The sequence below is a fragment of the Silene latifolia genome, unplaced genomic scaffold (genome assembly GCF_048544455.1).
Source record: "Silene latifolia isolate original U9 population unplaced genomic scaffold, ASM4854445v1 scaffold_96, whole genome shotgun sequence".
Taxonomy (NCBI): domain Eukaryota; kingdom Viridiplantae; phylum Streptophyta; class Magnoliopsida; order Caryophyllales; family Caryophyllaceae; genus Silene; species Silene latifolia.
In genome coordinates this window covers 2,824,166-2,832,152 of record NW_027413827.1, presented here as the reverse complement: position 1 = coordinate 2,832,152, position 7,987 = coordinate 2,824,166, and the positions used below count along the sequence as shown (strand labels likewise).

Genomic DNA, 7,987 nt, shown 5'->3' with positions numbered 1-7,987 from the left:
CTCAACCCAATTTGTGACACCCTAAAACATAACTCTCTACAATCGATAACTTGATTCAATACCCGTCCTTTGGGATCTGACCTTTACTTGCCACTCTACTAAGTGTAATTAGTTGAGTTTATAAATATTGTTTTGATTGGTTAGCTTAGACGACAAAGTTTTAAACCGAATAAAAAATGGCGCCGTTGCCAGGGATGGTGTTCAATTGAATTGTTATTTGTTGTTTTTAGTTGTGTCATTCTTAACCTTGGGGAAGTCAAATTCCTCAAGGTAGTTTTAATTGTTTTCTAGCTATTTGATTTTTGCATGTCTAGGAGATCACAAGGCGGTCTTTTGCCTATTGATCCCGAGATTGAAAGAACCTTGACCAACATTAGAAGAACCGTTAGAGGGAATTCAACAAGTTTGGGTATTGGAGAACTTGTGGACATTGGTGTTGTCCAATCGACTAGTATTGAGTTTACCAATCCTTTTGCAAGAGAAGGAGAGGAGAACCTAATTCAAAACCAACCCACAATGCCTAAATTTTCATCTCATTCCGTACCAAACGGGGAGAACCTACCAAATGGTACTCCAACACCACCTCACTTAACCGGTAATTTCATTGCCAAATCCGCATTCATACAATTAGTTGAGAGAAGTCAATTTGGAGGGATGCCTAGTGAAGATCCTCATCTACACATGGAGACTTTTTGTGACTATTGTGATGCAATCTCCCAAACGGGGGTGACTCAAGACCAAATTCGATGGGTACTGTTTCCTTTTTCCTTGATCGGAGCCGCAAGGCAATGGTTAAAGAGCCTAGACAAGGCTACTCTTGGTATTGATTCATGGAAGAAGTTAGCACTTGTCTTCTACAAGAAGTACTATCCTCCGGAGAAGACTAACATGTTGAGAGCCCAAATCACCGGGTTCAAGCAAACAGATGAAGAGTCCTTATATGAGGCTTGGGAGAGATTCAAAGATACATGTCGCTCTTGTCCTCATCATGGACTAAGTGAATGATTTCTTGTTCAACAATTTTGGAATGAGTTGTATGAAGACTCAAGGAATGTGCTCAACATGGGTTCTAATGGAAGATTCACCAAGGTTGATGACAACCAAACTTGGGCTAAGATAGAGGAGATGACGGTTCATAACTCTTAATATAGTAGGCCAAGAAAAGCTACTAGGGGGGGGGGGATACATGAAGTTGACTCCGTCACACAATTAAGTGCCCAACTAAGTGCCCATATTGACACCATAAACTTGAAATTTGAGAAAGCCATGGCCAAGCTCAATGAAGCTTCTCAATCACCCAAGCAACATGTCAATGCCATGGTGGCAACATCCTCAATCCCAATTGGAGTGTGTGAGAATTGTGGAACTTTAGGACATGATCAACAAGTGTGTAGGGGCATAAATGAGCAAGTGAATGCCTTCCATGTTGGAGCTTGTGTCCTCCACAATTAGTGTGATAACATTTATAAATCTCTTATAGGTTCACAAGGGTATACTTAGTATTTTATCAGTTGATTAACGTTTACTTAATAATGGTTGGCTTGCAAGAAGTTTGACGTTATTATCATACTGATGGCGGTGATCAACTGGTCCCTAAAAGTCACACCTAAAGGATGTGTATGAGAGATGTGATTGTATGAAGATATAATCACATTGATGCCTTATATGACTAAAAGGTTAGTTCATGTATTTGACTAAACAATTAGTCAATGTGATGATGAGACGATTATTTAATACAATTAAATAATATTAGCTGAGACGAATTAACTGTCAATTCGTAAATTGAATATAAACTGTTATATTTAATTAATGTATATAATGTTAGCTTAAACGAATTAAGATGTTAATTCGTAATTAAATGTAACCTGTTGTATTTAATTAGCGAATTATAAATATGTTATATTTATAGTTAATGTATATATTATGCGGAATTGTCATAATAAAATGTTGACAGACCGGTATTAATAAATCGACTACAAACTTTTGATTGTGGACTTATTAAATACATGTTAACATAATTGACAATAGATAAATATACACATTATATATAATTAGACAATAACCGAAAATAAGAGGATTTTATCCTTATTTTTGGTTGTTGCTAAAACCGAAAAATAGGAAAGAAAAATCTACCCTAATCATTCTCTATTTACACGGTTTTAAAGGGGAGAAGGGGATCATTTTTCCGAACCTAATTTTTGACCTAATTCTCTCATCACTCACACAAAAACCCTAAAAATTAATTAACAATTTTTGGGGATCTCATTCTAGCAAATTGAGGGGCATTTCTCATAGCATCTTGGGTGCAACGATTAGGCGAATATCGATTTTGATATTGTTCTTAGGCCTAATTTGCTAGGACCAAAGGTTGATTCTTAATCTCTACTATTTTGTTTATGCAATTTCATTTATGACTAGTTTTCATAATCATAATTTCGTTATAATCCTAATAATCTTAAAGGAAGTATACCGATATTTCCCACAAGTGGTATCAGAGCATAGGCCACGAAATTATTTTATATGATTTTCATAAATGGATTTAAACAAAATCAATTTTAGAAAAAAATTCATTTCGGCCGAAAATTTTTTTTGCCGTGTACATTTTTTTGATTTTTGTCGAAATGATTTCTGTTTTTTTTGATGATTTGTTCCATTTTGATTTATTCATATTATTGTTTTAATAGGTTAAGATGATAATATGATAATTTGTAGATGTTTTGATTTAATAAGAATTAAATTAAAATGTAAATGGAAATCGTCTTGATTGATAATGTTAAATTTGTTTTTGCTATATAGTTTTTGGCATATATGGTTTTAAATTGTTATTTAGAATCATGTTTCATTAATTTATATGTTCATGATTATGCCAATCTTGTTCTAGTAGCAACATTAAACAAATTTGTTCATTTCAAAAGGTTTGTTTGTTTTTATTTTGGGCATGAATGCCGGTAGCAAAAAAAAAAAAATTCTGTTTTTTTTTGCAATTTAGGGCATTATGCCGCAAGGAAAAAAAGGGAAAACTGTTTTTTTTTTTCAGAATTGCCGAGAAAAAAAAAAAATTTCTGTTTTTTTTGTGGAAATGCCGAGACAAAAGAAAAGAATTGTTTTTTTTTTTCGGTTTTGTGCAATTGCCGTGTGCAAATAAATAAAAAAAAAATTTCTGTTTTTGTTTATTTTGGCCAATTATTATTATTATCTATAATGAATAATAATTATTGTGAAAAGGTTCACAAATTTGAGATACCCATATTATTTTAAAGAGGTTTAAAATATTGATGGATTAATTCATATTACAAGGTTAATATGTATTAAGATTGGAATTATTGTGAGTAATTGAGGAATTGTCACATAATTTGATCATATAAATAGGTGGTTTGGATAAATTACTCTACATAATTAAGGAATTATGTCTTGAATGTTTAATTTATAGTTGATGCATTTTTATTTAGTTGGATGTTTTGTTGAATGGTTTAATTTACGTATTTTTGCAATCGGTTGTAATTTGTAATACCTAGTGTGGCCTTAGTTAATTATGTTTTCGTAATGATGGAAACATAATTTTTATGTAATTTTGAGATCTCGTATCTCCGTTTGGTTTTCTTTTATATTATGGTTTTTTTTTGAAATTAGAATGTAAATAGGTTTATTTTGTAATTTATTAATTGTAATTTTGAGAAGACTAAAGATGGAGATTGGATTGCTCACTCCCGCTACATGGACCAAGATGGAACATCAAGACAAGCTTCTCGGGCCCAAGGATGGATTCCAAAGTTGTATTTATGTTCATTTTGGTAGATAGGCCACACTAAGACTTTATTTTTGTTTTACGTTTTTCATTCTTATTGCTTTTGATTCACATGATAATTAGTGCATCATTTTCCGCCTAAACCAAACCACCTACTAAAATGCATGAAAATTGACTCATATAGTTTGGATGTTAGTTTTCATAGACATACAGATGTCACACAATTTTAAGCCATCACCTTAGTTTATTCATTCTCGCATGCTAGATATTAGTTCACTTAAAATGAATTAAAATAAAGTTGATGGGATCTTCCTCTAAAACTGAAATTAAGACTAGTCTTTATAGGCCAAACAACTATGAATCCCTTCTTCGTCGGTAGGCATATAGGACCTTACTCTCCATATGACCCCTTCTACGTTGGGTAAGTAGTTTCTGTTGACTTAGTTTACCTCAACATTATAACCCGAAGAGTTTCTCGTGATTATGATGGACTATAGATAGAATTTACAGAAATTTATCGACCAAGAATTCTAAAAGTAGAATTAGCCAAAAGGTTGGCTTATCAATTTAAAGATAATTGAGTCTTGGGATCATTTATATAATTCTTGAGGGAGGTCAATTATATAAATGCTTGAGTCTTCGCGTTATAACAGTATTGCATTAGACTTAAATCATAACGATGAGTATGCTTATTATATTTTATTCTTCTTTTCGCAGTGTAGAATTCGTTTATATTGATAATACTGTTACAACAAATGGCTGGAAATAACGAAATCCTTATGTTAAGTGCCACACTTGGACGCGAGTCCTGGCTAAAAGCTTTCATGGACCACATGAATCAGTTCACACGACTGAAGAATGATGGGTCCAACTTTGCGGACTAGGAGGCATCATTGCGGAATGCTGCCATTACTGACGGTAAGCTCAAGTACTTAACTGAGCCAATACCGCCAAACCCAGGCCCCAATGTAGGAGTCAATGAGTCACTTGCTTATAGTGACTTCATTATGGAACCGGGTGCGATAAAGAACGTACTCATTTTTGCAATGGAAACCAATTTGCAAAGACGCTTCATTGCCCAAGGTGCAAACAAGATTTTCACCACGCTCACTAATGAGTTCTCAAAAGCACCAAGAATCGTTACTTATGAGCATACCCACTGCTTCTTTGATGCGAAACTCCAGAAGGGCCAACCGGTTAGCCCACACATTCTTAACATGATTGAGAATGTCGAGAAATTGGAGGCACTTGATTGCAAAATCAGTGAGAGCATAGTCATTGACCGTATGCTTCATTCACTTCATGATGGTTTTGTTGGAGCTAGTGTCCTCCACAATAGTGCGTTAACATAATAAATCTCATTAATAGAATATCATCAGATATTTAATTATTTGATCCTCGTCAGTTGATTAACGTAAATCGATAACGGTTGGCTGACTAGAGTTTGACGTTATTGTCGTGAGACGGCGGTGATCAACTGACCCCTTTCGGTCACACCTAAAGGAACGAACCCCAATTGATAACTAATTAATTGTATGAGATACAATTCATTTAGTCCCTTGATTTATCAACTAAGAGGTTAGTCGATTAGTATTAGAGAGATTTCGAGTTGCGAACTCGAGGAGCGGCAGTTATTATTTAATTATGCGATAATTAAATAATAAGTTTTAGGAAACGGGTTTTAGTTAATTAACTGTTAATTTACTAAAATTGTACTAATTGATTAATGTGATTAATATTAGTACGTAAATAATATGTGTAGTGGTACACGTATATTTACGGAGTGAATTGGACGAATTTATTATGGAAGCATTTAAACATGAAACGATGTTTAAAATGAAAATTACACGGATTTGTGCGACAAATATAAAAACCAACATGGACCCGTATATGGTCATGTGGACCGTGTAAAATAAGTGCAATGAATGATTACTTACATAATCATTTTTACCCTTATTTTGTATACTACCATAATATATGTCTTATACTACATTTTGCATGTGATGTAAGATAAAAATATAAAACAAAAATTGTCCACTAAAGACTCCTTCCACCCGCCACTTCCTTTCCCCCTTACACACTCCATATATTTGTTCACTTGCTCACACTACCTCTCTTACACAATTCATTATTTTGCATGTGAACAAAACTTCCTCCATCTCTCTACAATTATTCTCTAGTATGCATTATTACTAAGAATAGTTAGTAATATTACTAGTATTATTATCAAGGGCACATATTAATAAGTTACTAGTTCTTACTTATTAATATTATTTGGGTTGTTCTTGGGTGCTACTTGGAGGAGACTTTCTAGTTGAAGGTTATACAAGGAGGATCATCCACATATATTTAGCTCAAGAACAAATTAGTAAGGAGAACTAATTTGTGCCCATTTTACCTTATAATCAATGTAAGGAAATTGTTTTTCCTTATACTTTGTTTTTATGCTTTCATATTAGCATGCATGTTACATAGATCACATAAATAACTATTTATGAGATAAATTTATTTTATTAGAGAGTCTAATATGGATCTATGATCATTCAAGTGGTATCAGAGCATAGGCTTGTAATTTGCATGTTGATTTTAAGCATTTTTATGAATTATGAGATAATTAGTAAAAACTCAAAAATTGTGTTAGAAGAGGTTTTGGCACGAAATTTTTGGTACATGCATACCTACTGATCTCAAAAGGTTTGTGGAATTTTTTGGTGATTTGTCAAGTAATTTTGCTAATTTTAATGATTTTTGGTAGAAAACCGAGTCAAAATGTCGCATTTTAGTGAAAAATTGACTAAAATTAGTTAAATGTTGATTCGGTGCATGGCCTTTTTATGGTATTTCATGCATGTTTTCTACTGATTGTATGCAAAAGGTTGAAGGTTGGTTCGAATTTTTTGCATGTTTATTGATTTTTGAGTAAAAAGTCGATAAAAGTCAAATTAATTAATCATAATTTCGAAATTTTTGATTCTGCCCATGATAAATTTATGTACATTTAATAATATTATTTAAATGTCAAAAGTGATTTTGCATGTGTGTTTTCACTTTGTTTTGATGATTTATTGGTTTTAGTGGTTAAAAACCGATAAATATCGATCTTTTTCTTCACAAAATTTATCCGAAATTTTTGGGCAATTTTTATGACTTTTTGGTGTTCTTGGGAGTGTTCCAGAATACTAAAAATTTTTGTTTCAATTGTTTGGGTAATTTTTCAATTATTTTGGATTTTTACTTAAATATTATGATTTTTTTTCCGATTTAATTAGCAAATTATCACCAAACCAAACTAATAATTTGTCATAAAATTAGTGAGGACTAATTTTGAGGTTCAAAACAGTTTGGACTATTAGTTTGGACTTAAATGAGATTTAAGAGTTAATTATTGATTTTTACATGTTAAAAATCGATTAAATCCACAAAACCGAGATGGATACCAATGAATGATAGGTAGGGCGATTTTGGCATCATATTTACAGCATTTTAAGCATATTTATTTAAGTTGAATGAATGATTGTCATTTATTTAAAGTATTTATCTTTTGTACCTAGTATGGCCTAGTTATTTTTAATCGTTATTACCCGAAATGAATGGGAATATCGATTTGTTTGTAATTAAATACGATCTCGTATCGTCGGTTTGTAATTAATTAATAGTTTCGTTCATTTTATTAATTAATGTATAATAGGAATAGCTATGTAATTAATTTGTAATAGTTATTTTACCGGCGTTTCCAAAAGACGGATTACAACGAAACGGAGTCTATTTTTGGAAGGTGTTCCAAATCCCACAAGGAAGAGCCACTTAAGGAATGAAGAGGCAAGGGACCAAGGAGTTGGTTTCCGAAATGTAATAGACTAGTTGTTTATTAACTAGGAGGCCATACTAGGATTTAATCATATGCTTACATGTTTGCTTGTTTTATTTTCGCGCATGCCAAAATCGCCATTCACATGCATTTTATTTTTCGCGGTTGTCAATTCACGTCATTTACATTCACTGAATTAATTCACTTATAAGGAATTTATGACTAAATTGACAAGATCTCTCACTTAACTAAAATTGAGATTAGCCTTACCAATTAGTAACACCTATGAATCTCTTGTTCATTAGAGCCACGCTCGCCCAAGCGGGGTGTTCTCTTTTTACCTTGGGTAAGTAGGGTGGTAAGCGGTTATCACACGCCAAAATTGGTTGGACTCAACGGGATATAAGACGGTCTTGTGTTCCGGGGCTAGTAGA

General features: G+C 32.8%; 1 non-coding gene across 1 annotated transcript; it reads right to left on the bottom strand.

The window, feature by feature from the left end:
- Nucleotides 1-888: 888 nt before the first annotated feature.
- On the bottom strand, nucleotides 889-995 carry LOC141640688 (small nucleolar RNA R71). The gene has a single exon (XR_012543125.1). It is a non-coding gene; the product is annotated as a small nucleolar RNA R71 (small nucleolar RNA).
- Between the last annotated feature and the right edge of the window lie 6,992 nt (nucleotides 996-7,987).